Consider the following 19,697-nt stretch of genomic DNA (forward strand, 5'->3'; position numbering starts at 1 on the left):
GTAGGGCAGGAACAAGTTAATTACTGAAGGCTCCCAAGTCCTTAGTACAGTTATCTGCATGTAATAAGTGCTCAACAAATAATATGTGTATATACAGGTAGATAAAGATTTAGAGAAGCAACATGATTCAGTGGAAACAGCCCGGGCTTTCGAGTCAGGGTTCGTGGGTACAAATGCTGGCTCTACCAGTTGTCAGCTGTGTGACTTTGGGCAAGTCAATAAACCTCTCTGTGCCTCAGTGACCTCATCTGTAAAATGAGGATAAAGACTGTGAGCCCCCCGTGGGACAATCTGATCGCCTTGTAACCGCTCCAGCTCTTAGAACAGTGCTTTGCATGTAGTAAGCACTTAATAAATGCCATTATTATTATTATTATTATTATTATTATTATTATTATTATTATTGTTATTGTTATTATTATTATCTATATATAGTCATATAGAAAGAGATACATACGATCGATGTAGCTATATATGTTATACACATACATACAGATTATACATATACACTTATTTATTGTGTGTTTACTATGTGCAGAGCACTACACAAAGTGCTTGGAAGAGTACAATGCAATACAATATAGTGCTTACTATGCATATAGTCTTTCATATTTGAAGAAGGTCCCCCTGATGGTTAAGTCCAACAATGGCAAAAAAGGTCAATGAGGGTTCCACAGTCCCACTCATTCATTTATTCAATCGTATTTATTGAGTGCTTACTGTGTGCACAGCACTGAACTAAGCACTTGGAAATTACAATTTGGCAACAGATAGAGACAATCCCTACCCAACAACAGGCTCACAATCTAGAAGGGGGAGACAGACAACAATACCCTCAAAATAGATCAATAGAATTATGGTTATATATGCATCATTAATAAAATAGAGTAATAAATATGTACAAATATAAACAAGTGCTATGGGGAGGGGATGGAGGTAGGAGAGGGGAAGAGGGAGTAGGGGGAGTAGAGAGGGAGTAGGGGCAAAGGGGAGGGGAGAAGGAGCAGAGAAAAAGAGGGGGCTCAGTTTAGGAAGACCTCCTAGAGTAGGTGAGCTCCCAGTAGGGCTTTGAAGAGGGGAAGAGAACTAGTTTGGTGGATGTGAGGAGAGAGGGCATTCCAGGCCAAGGGAAGGATGTGGGCCAGGGGTCGACAGCAGGGCAGGCAAGAACGAGGCACAGTGAGGAGGTTAGTGGCAGAGGAGCAGAGTGTGTAAACTGGGCTTTAGAAGGAAGAAGGGAGGTGAGGTAGGAGGGGGAAAGGTGATGGAGAGATTTGAAGTCAATAGTGAGTAATTTTTTGTTTCAGGTGAAGGTTGGTAGGCAACCACAGGAGATTTTTGAGGAGGGGAGTGAGATGCCCAGAGCGTTTCTGTAGAAAGATAATCTGGGCAGCAGAGTGAAGTATAGACTGAAGGGAGGAGAGACAGGAGGATGGGAGATCAGAAAGGAGGCTGATGCAGTAATCCAGTCGGGAAAGGATGAGAGATTCTACCAACAAAGTAATGGTTTGGATGGAGAGGAAAGGGAGGATCTTGTCAGTGTTGTGAAGATGAGACTGGCAGGTTTTGGTGACGGATTAAATGTGTGGGGTGAATGAGAGAGCGGAGTCAAAGATGACACCAAGTTTGAAGGCTTGTGAGACAGGAAGGATGGTAGTACTGTCCACAGTGACGGGAAAGCCAGGGAAAGGACAGGATTTCGGAAGGAAGATTAAAAGCTCAGTCTTGTACATGTTGAGTATTACGTGGCAGGCAGACATCCAGGTGTAGATGTCCTGAAGGCCGGAGGAGATACAAGCCTGGAGGGAGAGAGAGAGAACAGAATGTTCCAGCCACATTGCACATTAGCAGGTTGTTCCTTGTGGTGTTTTATTCACTTCCTTGTCTCTTTTTCCAAAGGAAGCTTTTGCTCAGAGTCATTCCCTTCTTAATGGCAGTGTGCCATTCTGATCTATACTTAGAAACTGACTCCCAATTTTCATCTGGGTTGCAGCATTCTCTGACGTTTTGTTTTATCTTGTCTTGAAAATATTTCCTATGCCTTCCTTGTTTTCAGTTTCCCATTTGGAAATCTCCAAACAACAGCTATTTGTGACTTTCGTCTTCCTGAGGTGTCTCCAGACTGTGAGCCCGCTTCTAGACTGTGAGCCCCCTGTTGGGTAGGGACCGTCTCTATATGTTGCTAACTTGTACTTTCCAAGCACTTAGTACAGTGCTCTGCACACAGTAAGCGCTCAATAAATGCGATTGAATGAATGAATGAATAATACTCCTCTCCTCATAATCCTACTCTGGCATCTTTTGTTTCTTTGAAGCAAAATAAACCACCTCACAATCATCTCCAGGACTCTCCACCAACTCTCCCCACTTTACCTACCTATTATCTTCAGTTACTAGTTTCCATCTTGCTCATTTCATTACTCACCAGATAACATTTTAGCTGTATCTTACACTCTACCCCTCCACCTAGGTACAATCACTCTCCCTCTTCCCCTAACTTGAACTCCCTCACTACCTCACCAAATCATTCATTCATTCATTCGAAGTTATTGAGCGCTTACTGTGTGCAGACCACTGCAATAGGCGCTTGGGAGAGTACAATATAAAAATAAACAGACGTATTCCCTGCCCACAGCGAGCTTACAGGGTAGGGGGATGGGGGCAGAAAGATAAAATACAAATAAATAAATTACAGATTTGTTTGTAAGTACTGTGGGGATGGAAAAGGAAAGAGCAAAGAGAGCAAGCCAAGGCAATGCAGACAGGAGTGGGAGAAGAGGAAAGTGGGGCTCAGTATGGAAGGCCACTTGGAGGAAATGTGCCTTCAATAAGATTTGGAAGAAGGGGAGAATAGGTGTCTGTCAGATTTGAGGAGAGAGGGCATTACAGCCTAGAGGCAGGATATGGGTTATGGGTTGGGGGTGAGATAGGCAAGATCGAGTCACAGTGAAAAAGCTAGCAGTAGAGGTGAGAAGTGTGCAGGCTGGGTTGTAGGAGGAAAGTAGGGGAGTGAGGTAGGAGGGAGCAAGGTGTTGGAGTGCTGTAAAGCCAATGGTGAGGAGTTTTTGTATGATGCAGAGGTGGATGGGCAACAACTGGAGATTTTTGAGGAGCAAGGTGACATAACCTGAACATCTTTGTAAAAAAAATGACCCAGGCAGCAAAGTGAAGTATGTACTGGAGTGGGGAGAGTCGAGAGGCTGGGAGGTGAGCAAGAAGGCTGATACAGTAATCTAGGTGGGATAGGATGAGTGATTGTATTTATGTGGTAGTAGTGTAGATGGAGAGGAAATAGAGGGATTTAGATACGTTGTGAAGGTGGAGTCGACAGGATTTAGTGATGGATAGAATATGTGGGTTGAATGAGAGAGAAGACTCAAGGATAACATCAGCATCCTTCCCATCTAACAACCCTGTAATCTTGACTCCGATGTCTCATTCACCCCACATATCCAATCCATCACCAAATCCTGCCAGTCTCACCTTCACAACATCGCCAAGATCTGCCCTTTCTCTCCATCCAAACTGCTACCACGTTAGTATAATCATAAATCCTATCCCGACTGGATTACTGCATCAGCCTCCTTTCTGACCTCCCAACCTCTTGCCTCTCCCCACTTCAGTCCATAATTCACTCTGCTGCCTAGATAATCTTTCTACAGAACGTTCTGGGTGTGTCACCCCCTCCTCAAAAATCTCCAGTGGTTGTCTATCAACCTCCATATGAAACAAAGACTCCTCACTATTGGCTTCAAAACTCTTCATCCCATTGCCCCTTCTTACCTTACCTCCCTTCTCTCCCTAAACATCCAGCCCACACACTCCACTCCTCTGGTGTTAACCTTCTCACTGTGCCTTGCTCTCGCCTGTCCCACCGTCCACCTTTGGCACACATCCTACCTCTGTCTTGTAACACCTTTCTCCTCAAATCTGCCAAACAATAACTCTTCACCCCTTCAAAGTGCTACTGAAGGTTCACCTCCTGCAAGAGGCCTTCCCAGACTAAGCCCCCCTTTTCCCCAGCTCCCGCTCCCTTCTGCATCACCTCAACTCACTCTCTTTGCTCTTGCCCCCCTCCCTGCCCCACAGCATTTATGTATAAATGTATATATCTATAATTCCATATATTTATACTGATGTGTGTTTACTTGTTTGGATGTGTGTATATATCAACAATTCTATTTATTTATTTTGATGTCTGCTTAATAATTTTGATGTCTATCTCCCCCTAATAGACCGTAAGACTAATGTGGGCAGGTATTGTCTCCCTTTACTGCTGAATTGTGCTTTCCAGGTGCTTAGTACAGTGCTCTGTACACAGTAAGTGCTCAATAAATGTGATTGAATGAATGAATGAATAAAGGATGGTGCCGTCATCTACAGTGTTGGAAAAGTTAGGGGGAGGACAGGGTTTAGGTGGAAAGATAAAGAGTTCTGTTTTGGACATGTTTTGTTTGACGTGGTGGGTGGACATCCAAGTGGAGATGAAGGCAGGAGGAGTTGCGAGACTGGAGAGAGGGAGAGAGATCAGGGTTGGAGATGTAGATGTGGATATCATCTACATAGAGGTTGTAGTTGAAGCCGTGGAAGTGAATGAGTTCACCAAGGGAGTGGGTGTAGATGGAGAATAAAAGGGGACCCGGAACAGAACCTTGAGGAACTCCCAGGAGAAGACTGTGAAGGAGACTGAAAATGAACTGCCAGAGAGATAATAGGAGAACCAGGACAAGACAGAGTAAGTGAAGCCAAGGTTCGATAGCGTTTCCAGCAGAAGAGGGTGGTCAACAGTGTTGAAAGCCACTGAGAGGGAAAGGAGGATTAGGATGGAGTAGAGGCCATTGGATTTGACAAGATGAAGATCATTGGTGATCTTTGAGAAGAGGTTTCTGTGGCATGAAAGGGACAGAAGCCAGATTGGAGGGGGTCGAGACGCGAATTGGAAGAGCAAAATTTGAGACAGTGGGTGTAGACAATTACTGATACAGTAATCCAGTCGGGATAGGATGAGTGATTGTACTAACGTGGTAGCGGTTTGGATGAGAATGTTGTGCAGGTGAGACCGGCAAGGTTTGGTGACGGACACAGCCTGTTGAAGGTGATAGATCCGCTGAACTGTTCCTGGTCCACTGTAGGTAACAATGACAGAACACATGCACTGGTGGTGGCCAACAGTCCGGTGAGGTTGAAAGAATCCCTTCCTCCTCAAATCCGACAGAGAATTGCTCTCCCCACATCTCCTCCAACAGACCTTCCCAGAATATGCCTCCCTTTCCTCATCTCCTACTCCCTTCTGCATCTCCCTGACTTCTTCCCTTTGTTCTTCTCTCCTCCCAGCCCCAAAGCACTAATGCACATATCTGTAATTTATTTATTTGTATTGTTCTCTGTCTCCCTACCTCTAGACTGTAAGCAAGTTGTAGGCCAGGATGTGTCTGTTTATTGCTGTACTGAACTATCCCAGTAACTTAGTATGGTGTTCTGCACACCATTAGTGCTCAAGAAATATGAATGAATGAATGACAGAACCCTTAGACTGTGATATCTCACAGCCTGGAGATGGGGACAGAATCCCTGGACTGATGGCGGCCCCCAGCCTGATGACTGTGAAAATATTCCTGTACTGGTGGTGGTTCACAGTCTGGTGAAGGTGAAAGATGAAAGATCCCCTAGACTGTTTCTGGCCCACAGTATGGTGAAGGTGACAGAAAATTTCTACTGGTGGTGACCCACAGCCCGGTAATAGTATACCAGAACTCCTGGACTCTTGCTTGCCCACAGCCTGGTGAATGAGGCAGAACCCTTGGAATGATGGTGGCCGACAGCACTGGGAAAAGTGAAAGAATCCCTGGATTGATGGGGGCCTACAGCGTTTCCCATTACAGTAGGGTTATGTTCTCAATCGTTTTATTGTGATACATAGAAACTCCTCGAGTAAGTCTGATCTGTATGGTAGCAGAGAGCAAAAATAGCAGTCAAGGTTCAAGGAAGATCACTTTTCACCTCTGAGAGAGGAAAACATCATAAAAGTCATGGATTAGTAGTTGGCATGTCTGTTGAATTATGGTCAGAATATTGTGGTTTTAGTATTACGGTAGGATTGCCCATCCTTACAGGAATCAGGTGCAAGAAACCAGCTATGCACGTGCAAAATCACTAAAGAATGGGAGTTAGTTCAATAAAACTTCACGTTTTCCTTCTTTTGGTTTTTTTTTTGCTCAGTTTGCTTGTTGGTTTGTTTTTTTAATGTATTTGTTAGGCACTTACTGTATGCCCGGCACTGTACTAAGTGCTGAGGCAGGTACAAGCTAATTAGGTTGGACACAGTCCGTTTCAAACATGGGGCTCTCAGTCTTGAGTCATCTACACTCGCTGCCTCAAATTCCTCTCCTCCAACTCTCTCCTCGACTCACTCCAATCTGGCTTCTGCCCCCTCATGATACTGAAACTGCCTTCTCAAAGGTCACCACTGACCGCCTTCTTGAGAAATCCAACGGCTCCTATTCCATCCTAATGCTCCTCAACCTCTCAGCTGCCTTTGACACTGTGGACCATCCCCTTCTCCTCAACATGTTAGCCAACCTTGACTTTTTTGGCTATGTCCTCTCCTGGTTCTTCCCTTATCTCTATGGCTGTTCATTCTCACTCTCCTTTGTAGGCTCTTCGTGGGCTCTTACCTTCCATTCCCTAACTGTAGGGGTTCCTCAAGGTTCAGTTCTTGGTCCCCTTCTATTCTCCATCTACACTCATTCCCTTGAAGAGCACATTCTCTCCCAAGGCTTCAACTATCATCTCTATGATGACACCCAAATCTGTATCTCCTCCCCTGTTGTCCTTCCCTTTCTCCAGGCTCTCATCTCCTCTTGCTTTCAGGGCATCTCTACTTGGATGTCCTCCCACCACCTAAGACTCGATATGCCCAAGGCAGAGCTGCTTATCTTCCCTCCCAAACCCTGCCCTCTCCCAAACATTTCTGTCACTGAGGATGGCACAACCATCCTTCCTGTCTCACAAGTCCTCAACCTTGGTGTCATCCTTGACTCAGCTTTCTCATTCACCCCACATATTCAATCTGTCACCAAATCCTGTTGGTCTCACATCCATGATATCCCCAAGATCAGCCCTTTGCTCTCCAACCCCATTAGTACAGTCTCTCATCCTATCCTGACTGGATTACTGGATCAGCCTCCTTTCTGACCTCCCAACATCCTGCCTCTCTCCACCTCTGTTCATACTTCACTCTGCTGCCGGATTATCTTTCTACAGAAGCGTTCAGGTCACGCCCCCTCTTCAAAAATCTCCAGTGGTTGCCTTATCCACCTCCATATCAAACAGAAACTCCTCATTATTGGCTACAAAGCTCTCCATCACCATGTCCTTTCCTACTTCACCTCTCTTATCTCCTTCTACATCCAGTCTGCACACTCCACTCCTTGGTGCTAACCTTCTCACTGTTCCTCAGTCTTGCTTGTCTCGCTTTTGACCCTTGGTCCACATGCTACCTCTGGCCTGGTACACCCTCCCTCCTCAAATCTGACAGACAATCACACTTCCCCCCTTCAAAGTGCTACTGAAGGCACAACTCCTCCAAGAGGATTTCCCAGACTAAGCCCCGCGTTTTGTCAGCTCCTCCTCCCTTCCACATCACCATGACTCATTCTCTTGACTCTTGCCCCCCCCCACCCGACAACTCTTATGCATCCATGTATATATCTATAATTATATTTATTTATACTGATGCCTGTTTACTTGTATTGATATCTGTTCCCCTCCCACTCTGCCCTCCCCTAAGATGTGAGCCCATTGTGGGCAGGGACTTTCTCTATCGCTGTATTGTAATTTCCAGGTTCTTAGTACAATCAATCAATCGTATTTATTGAGCGCTTACTGTGTGCAGAGCACTGTACTAAGCGCTTGGGAAGTAAAAGTTCGCAACATATACACAAGTACACAAGTACACAAGTACAGTGCTCTGCACGCAGTAAGTGTTCAATTAAAAAACATTAATTGAATGAAAGTGTATTGTTACAGTGGGAAATGTCACTAAAATCATGTGAGGTTAAAATAGAAAGGGGTAAGATCTATAAAGGGAATAGATATATTTACAATGGCTACAAGGAGAGAAAATAAAACAACCAGCTTGGGCATCTTCAAGGCTCCAGGAAAAAATGACTTTAGAGGTGAATGAGAACCTAAAACTCAGTACTTGAAAACTGGTGGAAGCAGAAGGAGTTATGCCAGGACTTTTGGAGAAGACAAAGTGTTTAAAGAATATTAGTTATTATTGGCTTATTTCTTTGTGAAGCAGTGTGGATTAGTGGAAAGAGCCCGGACTTGGGAGTCAGAGGTCACAGGTTCTAATCCTGGTTCCACCACTGGTCAGCTGTGTGACCTTGAGCAAGTCACTTAGCTTCTCTGGGCCTCAGTTCCCTCATCTGTAAAATGGGGATGAAGACCATGACCCTCACGTGGGACAACCTGATTAACTTGTATCTACTCCAGCGCTTAGAACAGTGCTTGGCACATAGTAAGCGCTTAACAAATACCACCATTATTATTATTATTATTATGTGAAAACCCACAGCACAGTGGAGTGAAATAGAAGAGACAGGCTCGGGGCTGAGACGAAAGAAGGAAACAGAGATAAAGTTGGGGAAGGAAGAAGGTGAAGAGGAAGCAAGAAAGGTCGAGAAACCTCCTTTCATCTCACTTACTCCCCTAACTCCGTGCTGTTCTGATACTACAAATCACAGCCCTGGATTACCACTTCCTTCGCTCCTGAGAACAAGCTGCAGAGTGCTGCTGATGGAAATCCAGCTATCAGGCTGACCTCGTTCATCTTCACTTCATTCCTGCCTGCTTTAACTCTTCCTTCTCATTCCCAGCAACATTATTTCCTCTTTATTGACTCCCTTGCTCATTGCCCTAAGCAATCATTTCAAACGTTTAACTCCACCAACAAAACCCTTGTTCCTCTCTGTGCTCCTCTCAACCAATATTTCGCCCATGATGACCTGGCCCCATGCTATACTGAGAAAATTGATATGTTCAAGCATGATCTCCCTAAAACCTTCCCTGCTCCTCTCCAGTCCCTCCCTAGCTCCTCTGACTCCCTTGACTCCCTCATTTTCCCCGGAAGAATCTCAGGACAAGATCTTACTCTGCCTCTCAAAATCTGTCCCACCATCTGAACCTCCAACCCTATCACTTCACATGTTATAAAAACACTTGCCCTCACTTCTTCCATCCCTAACCTCATATTCAACCATTCACTCTCCAATGGCTTCTTTCGGACTGTTTTCAAACATGTTCATGACTCCCCAGGCCTACAAATCCCTCCTTTGACCCCACAATTGCCCACAGTTATTTCCCCATCTCCCTCTTTCCATTACGTTCCAAAATCCTTGACCGAATTGTGTACACCTGCTACCTCCATTTCATCTCCTCCAATTCATTCATTCATTCATTCATTCAATCAATCACATTTATTGAGCTCTTACTGTGTGCAGAGCGCTGTACTAAGCTCTTGGGAAGTATATGTTGACAACATATAGAGACAGTCCCTACCCAACAGAGGGCTCACAGTCTAGAATTCTTCCCTTGACCCCCTCCAATCTGGCTTCCACACACTTCACTCCACAGAAACTGCCCTCTCAAAGAAGGAGTCATCTCCTTCTTGCCAAATTAAATAGCACCTATTCCATCCTAATCCTTCTTAACGTCTCAGTTGCCTTCATTGCTGTGGACCACCACCTTCTCCTGGAAACAGTACCCAGCCTTGGCTTCACTGATGCTGTCTACTCCTGGTATTCCTCCTTTTCCTCTAGCTGCCCCCCTGCCTTTCTTCTCTGCCTTTCTTCTCTGCCTTCCACCTCTGAACTTGTGGGGAACAGCAGGGCCAAGTAAACAAGGAACCGAGAGGAGAGCTGTGGCCAAAAGGCTGGTCTCTGTTATCACAGCCTTGTACAGGCAAGAGTTACTTGTTATCGGCCCTACAGCCTTGCATAGACGGGTGTTATTTGTTACTGATTTTGAAGGTTACAGAATTGCTGTGTTAGTTATAAACACAGGAACATGGAAAAATTAAGAATGTGACTGAAAGATATAAAAGTCTTGCTGCTTAACCCAATAAACGATTTCGTGCTTACCCTAGCCTGAGTCCGTGCCTTCATACACCACAAATGGCGCCCGAATCAGGAATACAGATCTGAACTTATGATCCGGTGGTGTACCCGCGGCTGGACGGAGGATATGAATTCATAAAAAATTCGGCCGACTACCAGGACATCACCATTCGCAGGACGGACAGGTGAGCAGCCGTGGAAGAATTGACAGCATGGGGCAATCAGCCACGAGAGAGCAGAAGTTGCAGCTTCAGATTTTGCAACGTATTTTAAAGGAGCAAGGGTTTAAGGTGCAACCCATACCACTGGTCCAGTTATTAGTATGGATTCGGGATCATTGTACATGGTTCCCTGAAGGTGGTTCTTATGATCTTACCTTATGGCAAAAGGTGGGCCAGGAGCTACAGACTCGTGAAAGCTTGTCCCAGCCCCTACCCAAAGGGGTACTGATTACATGGAAAATTGTTTTTACGGCGCTGCGGGCGCTACATCCCGCTGAGCGTATGTTGCAGGAGGCACCGACGACGCGCGACTTGGGGGCAGGGAGTGATCAGGAGGACCCCCTGTCCTTTGAAGTTTTGCCTCCAACAGAAGAATTGGAGCCGGTGCACACTGCTGTTCCGGATCCCGAGGACTTGTATCGGGACCAGGATCATAGTGACTCTGGCGATCCTTCTGACTCTGGGACTGCAGACCGGGAGGAGGGATCTGATTTATACCCGCTTTTGGCCCCTCTTACAACGACGGCTGCTGCCGCACCCACAGCAAAGGACCTTTTGCAGACCCAGCGCCTGCAGATGGTATCTCGTTCGTCGATCGTTCACCCTCCCTCCCTTGCTCCCCCTTTGTCTGCTGTGCCGCCGTATGTATATGCTGTGCCTGCTACGGCGCAGTCTGCCTATACCGGAGCCCTTTCGGGCTGCCGGCAGGAGGCATTGCGCCGAGGGGATGTACAGCTACTGCAAGCGATGCCGGTGGTGTATCTTCCCGGGCGGCCGGCTCAGTATGACTCTCTCCCTTATGAGTTGATTAAGGAGTTGCGGAAAAGTGTTCGCGATTGTGGGTTACAGTCGTCCTATACAGTGAATCTAATAGTGGCTGTCTCTGAATCGTATGTGATGACACCCCATGTCTGGCGCACTTTGCTGCATTTGTTGCTTAGCCGGACATAGTACTCTTTGTGGGACTCTGAGTATCGGGAAGCTGTTGCCCTGCAAGTTGTGGATAATCTTGCTAACAATATTAATCTTGGGGGGTGGATGAGTTAGTAGGGCAAGGGCAGTTTGCCACGCCCCAAGTACAGGTTCAATTAAACCGGGTGGCCTTTACCCAGGATGCCTCCTTAACCATGCAAGGCGGTAGTCGTATGGAAAGGTGCCTCAGACGCTTGGGAATGGGACGTCTTCCAGGTACAGGCATCAACCCAAATTGTGGAATTGGCCGCCACTGTGTGCACCTTTGAATTATTTGCATCTGAACCTCTGAATCTGATAGTAGACTCTGCGTACGTCTCGGGTATAGTCCAATGCCTGGAAGGGGCCCTTATTAAGTAAGTGGAGAATCGCCTCTTATTCCAATTGCTTTTGCGATTATCACACCTGATAACACGAAGGTCTCACCCGTATTTTGTCGTCCATATTAGATCACATACGGCACTGCCTGGCCCGCTGACCGAGGACAATGCTGTAGCAGATGCTTTAACAATGCATGTAGTACGGCCAAATCTGTTAACACAGGCCTGGTTTTCACACGAGTTTTTCCACCAGAATGCGCGGTCTCTGCGCAAACAATTTTCGCTGACTATTCAACAAGCACGGGATATTGTTCGTGCTTGTCCTGACTGTCAGCAGCTGTCCTCAGTACCTGTTCCTGCGGGGATAAATCCCCGCGGCCTTCGATCCAATGACATTTGGCAATCCGATGTCACTCATGTGGCCGAATTTGGTAGACTGCGTTATGTTCATGTTACTGTTGATTCCTTCTCGCATCTTGTTGTGGCCACCGCCCATGCAGGTGAAAAGGCTCGTGATGTGGTTCGACATTTGTTGCACGCTTTCGCCGTCATGGGGTTCCCGGTTACTGTTAAAACTGATAATGGCCCCTCCTATGTCTCTCGTAGGGTACAACTCTTTCTCCAGGATTGGGGGGTGCGTCATGTTACTGGTATCCCTTACTCCCCTACTGGGCTAGCTATTGTGGAACGGATGCACCACATGCTTAAAGTTTTGTTGTTTAAACAAAAGAGGGGGAATCCCACGGGAACGACTCCCCAGGAACGGTTATACAAGGCTACATATGTTTTAAATTTTCTAACCTTGTCTGATTTGTCCCTTACGGCAGCACAGCACCACTTCGGACGAGGCACTACATGGCCCGAACGGCCCCGTGTGTAATACAGACCTCTTGGGTCGGAACAGTGGCAAGTACCTGTACCTCTAATCACCTGGGGCCGTGGGTATGCCTGTGTTTCTCTGCCTTCCTGCCCCTACTGGCTGCTGGCGCGTTGTGTCAAGCCCTTCAAGACAAGGATACCACAATCTGCGGAGGGCCACCAGGATGGTGAAGACGCGGGCGGTGCCCCCTGATGCGGGGCTCAACACGGTCAGAATGCTTATGATCTGGAGCCTCATGGGGAGTCTTTGCCTGCCTGTCACGGGGAATGGTCTTTACTAGGCACATATTCTTGATCCACCCGTCTTCAAACCTATAACCTGGTGGGATCCTACACCACCTATCGGGAATAATGATACTGAATGGATAGGTGGGGTATGGATGCCCCCGGTGATAGACGGAGGGCCTAATAATACTAGTTTTTTTTTTTGCTATCAACAATACTGAGTTTGTAACTGACCTTCCACCCCTTTGTCTGACAACTAGTAATGACAGCAACATCGGCTGTATTCCGGTGTCGCCTCAGCAACACCTGATAGTGAGGGACAAACGTGGAACAAAGAATTACACTTTAATAAGCATCCCAGGTGTGTCTGGATCATCATCTCTTCACAACCTGACGGAAGTGGGGATATATACCCCCGACCTGCCCCGCTGTACAGAGGAGCCACTCGCAAACAATGCACAGATAAACTGACAGCCGTGTTGCAGGCTCGGTCTTGATCCTGTTAGCGTCAACAGAACTACGGGAATTATTCTGGACTGGGGCCCTCATGGGGTTCTGTGGGACCCGGCGAGCAACCACTCTGTTGGGTTCGGCATCCATAATCACAGTGTATCCTGGCATGGCGGTGAGTTGGCTGGGCCTCTTTTACAGTTTTATATGCCCACCAACAACACCGCCTCCACATTGCATACAGGAATTTGGCATTTAGGCTTCGCGTTTATTAATCATACCTTATGGAATCTCACCCTGTCTAATCATACTGCTAACGCTACACAGTTATGATTTGCACTTCACATCCCTACATCTTTGCGCTGGCACAAGCGGCTACCATAAGCCACTGCAACCACACTTACTGTATTAACCTGACCAATGTATGGTATGGGAATTGTTTCTCTTCTTTAGATGCACTATGTAACAATCTTACCTTTATATTTCCCTTGCGTTGCTTATTAATGGTATAGTTATAAACAAAGGAGGGGGAGATGTGGGGAACAGCAGGGCCAAGTAAACAAGGAACCGAGAGGAGAGCTGTGGCCAAAAGGCTGGTCTCTGTTATCACAGCCTTTTACAGGCAAGAGTTACTCGTTATCAGCCCTATGGCCTTGCATAGACGAGAGTTATTTGTTACTGGTTTTGAAGGTTACAGAATTGCTGTGTTAGTTATAAACACAGGAACATGGAAAAATACAGAATGTGACTGAAAGATATAAACGTCTTGCTGCTTAACCCAATAAACGATTTCGTGCTTACCCTAGCCGGGGTCCGTGCCTTCATACACCACATGAACTGTGGGAGTTCCTCAAGTCTCAGTCTGTATTACCTTCTATTCTCCATCTACACCCTCTCCCTTGGAGAAATCATTCACTCCCATAGCTTCAACTGCTGTCTCTATATTGATGATTCCCAAATATATCTCTCTAGCTTTGACCTGCAGACTCATATTTCCTCCTGCCTTCAGGACATCTCTACTTGGATGTTTTGCTGACCGCTCAAATTCAACATGTCCAAAATAGAGTCCTCATTTGTCCTCCTCCTGATTTTCCCATCAATCAGTCAATCATAGTTAGTGAGCACTTACAGTGTGCAGCACCCTGTACTAAGTGCTTGGGGTGCAATTGCTGTCTACACTGATGGAAACGTTGGGGGCGTTATAGTCAACACCACCAATCTCACTGTATCACTTGTACTTCCCAAGCGCTTAGTACAGTGCTCTGCACACAGTAAGTGCTCAATAAATGCGATTGATTGATTGTATTCAGAAACCTGTAACCTTCGCATTGTCTTTGATTCATCTCTCATGAAATCCACATATTCAATCTGTCACCAAATTCTGTCAGTTCAGCTGTCCCAACAATGTTAAATTGGCCTTTTCCTCTCCATCCAAAACTGCTATCATACTGATCAAAGCACTTATCCTGTTCTGCATTGATTACTGCATCGGCCTCCTTGCCAACAGTTCTGCCTCCTCACTCTCCCCACTTCAGTTCATACCCATTTTTTCTACAAAGCCATTAAATCCATATCTTCCCACTCCTCTTGGACGTAGAGTGGTTTCCCATCCACCTTCTCATCAAACAGTAACTCTTTACCATCATCTGCTTGAAAATACTCAGTCACCTTGCTCCCTTCTCTCTTACCTCTCTGATTTCCTACTACTACCCAGCCTGCACCCTTCACTTCTCTAATTCATTCATTCATTCATTCAATCGTATTTATAGAGCACATACTATGTGCAGAGCACTCTACTAAGCACTTAGGAGAGTACAATACAACAACAAACAGATATTTTTCATGCCCACAATGAGCTTACAGTCTAGAGCAGGGGACACAGACTTCAAGACAAATAAATAAATTACAGATATGTACATAAGTACTGTTGGGATGGGAAGCAGGAAGGGCAAAGGATGAAGTCCAAGCAATGCGGAAGGGAGTGGGAGTTGAGGAAAGTGGAGGGAGGGCTTAGTCTGGAAGGGTTTCTTGGAGGAAATGTGCCTTCAATAAGGCTTTGAATGGGGGCGGGGGGTGTAATTGTCTGTTAAATTTGAGGAAAGAAGTTGCTCCTGGACAGAGGTAGGATGTGGGCCAGAAGTCGGCTGCGAGATAGGTGAGATAGAGGCTCAGTGAAAAGGTTAGTGGCACCATAGGAACAAAGTGCGCAGTCCGGGTCATAGAAAGAGAGAATCGGGGTGAAGTAGGAGAGGGCAGGATGGTGCTGTGCTTTAAAGCCAATGGTGAAGAGTTTTTGTTTGATGCAGAGTCAGTTGGGCAACCACTGGAGTTTTTCTCTGAGGAGCAGGGTAACAAGTTCCAAACAGTTTTGTAGAAAAGTGATCTGGGCATCAGAGTGAAGCATGGATTGGAGTAGGGAGAGAAAGATGGTTGGAATGTTAGCAAGGAGGTTGAAGCAGTAATCTAAGCAGGATAGGATGAGTGTTAGTTTCCATAGAGAAGAAAGGGCATATTTTAGCTATGTTGTGAAGGTGGGACGGACAGAATTTAGTGATGGATTGAATATGTGTATCTAATGCCAACTTAATCATGTCATTCACTAATTCATTCATTCATTTCTTTTATTCGTTCATTCAATCAATTAATCAATCATAGTTATTGAGCATGTACTGCATGCAGAGCACTATACTAAGCACTTGGGAGAGTACAATATAAGAATAAACAGACATATTCCCTGTCCATAACAAGCTTAAAGTCTGCAGGGGGAGACAGACATTAATGTACATAAATGAATAAGTACATAATCAGTCTCATCTATCTCATTGTCAATCTCTTGCCCACGTGCTGCCTGCGGTCTGGAACTCCTCCCCCCTTCATGTTCAATAGATGATCACTCTCTCCATCTTCAGAGCCTTATTAGGACGTCTCCTTCAAGAGGCCTTCCTTGACTAAGTCCTCATTCTCTCTTCTCCCACTCCCTTCTGGGTCACTTTTGCACTTGGATTTGCACCATTTATTCATCCCACCCTCAGACACATAGATCCTAAGACCTTTTGGTCTGTTAGGTCACTGCGGACAGAGAATGTGTATGTTCATTGTTATATTTTTCTCTTCCAATCACTTAGCCCGGTGCTCTGCACTTGGTAAGCACTCAATAAATATAATTGACTTACCCACAGCGCGTAGGTATACATCCATAATTCATTTATTGATATCAATAACCATCTCTCTTCCTACACTGTAAGCTCCGTGTGGGCAGGGGACTATGCTACCGATTCTGTTCTATTTTACTGTGCAAGCACTTAGTACCAGTATCGGCACACAGGAAGTGCTCAATAAATATAACTGATTGATTGATTGGTTCTGGATTATGCTCCCTTCACTCTGCAGAAATTTCTCTCTCAAAGGTTACCAAGGATCTCCTCGCCGAACGCTTGGTAAAGTGCTCGGCGCACAGTATGCACTCAGTAAATACAATTGAATGAATGACAAATCCAACAACACCTACTCAATTGTAATTCTCCTCAACCTTTCACTTGCCTTCACTTTTATCCTGGAAGAAATACCCAACCATGGTTTCACTGATACTATCCTCTCCTGGTTTTCCTTCTATCTCTCTCCTTGTTTGTCTCTTTCAGAGGCTCCTACTCTGCTTCCCAATCCCTAAATGTGGGAGTCCCTCAAGGCTCAGTTCTGGTCCCCTTCTATTCTCCATCTACACTTACTCCTTTGGAGAACTCATTCACTCCCATGGTTTTAAACAATCATCTCTAGACGAACGATTCCAAATCTCCCTCCCTGCAGCCTTGCATTTCCTCCTGCTTTCAGGTCACCTCTACCAGCCGACACCTCAAACTTAACATATACAAAAGAGAACTCATCTTTCCATCTTTCCCTGTCATCCCTCTGACTTTCCCATCACGGTAGACATCCTCCCTATCTCACAAGCCCATTACCTTGGTGTAATACTTAACTCATCTCTCTCAATCAACACACATATTCAACCTATAATAATAATAATGACATTTGTTAAGTGCTTACTATGTGCGAAGCACCCTTCTAAGTACTGGGGTATACAAGGTGATCAGGTTGCCCCACATGGGGCTCACGGTCTTAATCCCCATTTTACAGATGAGGTAACTGAGGCTCAGAGAAGTGAAGTGACTTGCCCAAAGTCACACAGCTGACAAGTGGCCGAGCTGCGACTAGAACCCATGACCTCTGACTCCCAAGCCCGTATTCTTTCCACTTCACCACACTGCTTCTCATAATCAAGTCCTGTCAGGTCAACCTTCACAACATTGCTGAAACCCGCCCTTCCTCTCCATCCAAACTGCCACCACATTAATCCAAGCACTTCTCCTATCCCTCCTGGATTACTGCATCAGACTCCTTGCTGATCTTCCTCACCCCTGACTCTCCCCTCTCCAATCCATACTTCACTCGGCTGCCTGGATTATTTTTCTACAAAACTGATCAGTCCATGTTTCCTCACTCCTCAACAACTTCTATTCATTCATTCATTCCATCATATTTATTGAGCACTTACTGTGTGCAGATCACTGTACTAAGTGCTTGAGAAGTACAAGTTGGCAACATATAGAGATGGTTCCTACCCAACAATGGGCTCACATTCTAGAAAGGGGAGACAGACAACAAGACAAAACCGGTGGACAGGTGTCAAGTCTAGTGGTTGCCCTCTGAATCAAACAAACTCCATGCCATAGATTTTAAAGCACTCGATCAAGTTTCCCCTCCTACCTCACCTCACTGATTTACTACTATAATCCAGGCTGCACATTTTGCTCCTCTGATGCTGACCTACTCTCTATATTTCAATCTCGCCTATATTGCTGTTGACATTCTGCTTCTGGCCTGAAATGCTCTCCCACTACAATACCCAACAGACTATTACTTTCCCCACTTTCTATACCTTATTAAAAGCACACCTCCTCCAAGAGGCCTTCCCTGCGTAAGCCCTCATTGCCTCTCCTCCCACTCCCTTCTGCATCACTCTTCCACTTGGATTTGTACCCCTTATTCACTCTTCCCTCATATCTGTAATGTATTTACCCATCTAGACTGTAAGCTTGTTGTGGCCAGGGAATGTATCTACAGACTATATTATACTGTACTCTGACATGTGTTTAGTACAGTGCTCCACACACAGAAAGTGCTTAATAAATACAATTGCTTGGTTGATTGTATAACTGTCTTTAGTTATAACCAGTCCTCAGACAAACAGGCAATTAATAGTATTCATTGAGCAATTAACATTATGCAGAATACTGTACTCCGCACTTGAGAGAATGCAATACAACAGATTTGGTAGTTACATTCCCTGCCCACAGTGACCTCGCAGTCTAGTTCTCTTCCCCATTCTTCTGATAGTGGAGGAAGCCACTCCTCCACAGCCACCCTCATAAAGACATTTTTGAAAGTTGCAAAAACAGAGGAAGACCCAAAGGGAACAGGCAATTGGAGCAAGTCTGAGATTCATTCAACTGTATTTACTCAATATTTATTGTGTGCAGAGCACTGAACTAAGTGCCTGGGAGAGTAAAATACAACAATAAACAAACACATTCCCTACTCTGAAAGAGCTTACAGTCTAGCGGTTGTGTGAGAGAATCCAGGAATTGCCAGAACTGAGGGGGATGGATTAAGACGTACAGGGTGAAAATGTCTCTGGGGCAAATTCAATGAAGTGGTCATCTGAGCTGTAATCGTGTATCAAAGAACTGATTTTCACTTTTCTGCCTTGGAACATCCTGTTTTACTTCCTGGATAGGCTGGCCCAGGTTGCTGCTGGGGGAACAATGACCAAGCCTAATTCAAGCAGATGGCTGCCAAACAGTAAGGGCAGCCAGGGGAGAATATATTACATAGTGTTTTCATGTCCACTTTGATAGAAGATAGCAGTTAGTGAAAAAATCGCCAAGCAGGAATGGGACTGGAATTATAATAATATCCGGGTTTACATGAGTGTCTATCTCCCTGACCTTTCTCCACACCTCATAGCTTGTTCCTGTCATTGTGTCAGTGTTAACTTTCTGGACTCTGAATCCAGAACGTTTAGTGGTACTTTTGTTTTACCTCCTAAAACTTTGGTCTACATGGGTACTGGGCATAAAATAGGAAACTACCGCTCCCCAAAAGCTCCCATTTTTCTGAGACAGGCCAGTAGAAAGAGAAAAAAGGAGAGAAAAGCAACCTAAGGGAGGTGACTTATGCACTGCTTACTGCCCCCAGATCTCCTTGTCCCTTTTCATTCTAGATTCACCCTTCAATCCCTCATTCCCTACCTTGGTGAGAACACAATAACAAACAGTGTAAACCCCAAAATTCAAAGTTAACACAACTATGGGTTAGCACACCCAGGACACAGAAAGTCAGAAAGCAGCATGGCTTTGTGGAAAGAGCAACGGCTTGGGAGTCAGAGGACCTGGATTCCAATCCTGGATCTGCCACTTGTCTGCTTTGTGACCTTGGACAGGTCTCTTAACTTC

This window comes from Tachyglossus aculeatus, unplaced genomic scaffold, assembly GCF_015852505.1.
Source record: "Tachyglossus aculeatus isolate mTacAcu1 unplaced genomic scaffold, mTacAcu1.pri scaffold_127_arrow_ctg1, whole genome shotgun sequence".
Lineage (NCBI taxonomy): Eukaryota > Metazoa > Chordata > Mammalia > Monotremata > Tachyglossidae > Tachyglossus > Tachyglossus aculeatus.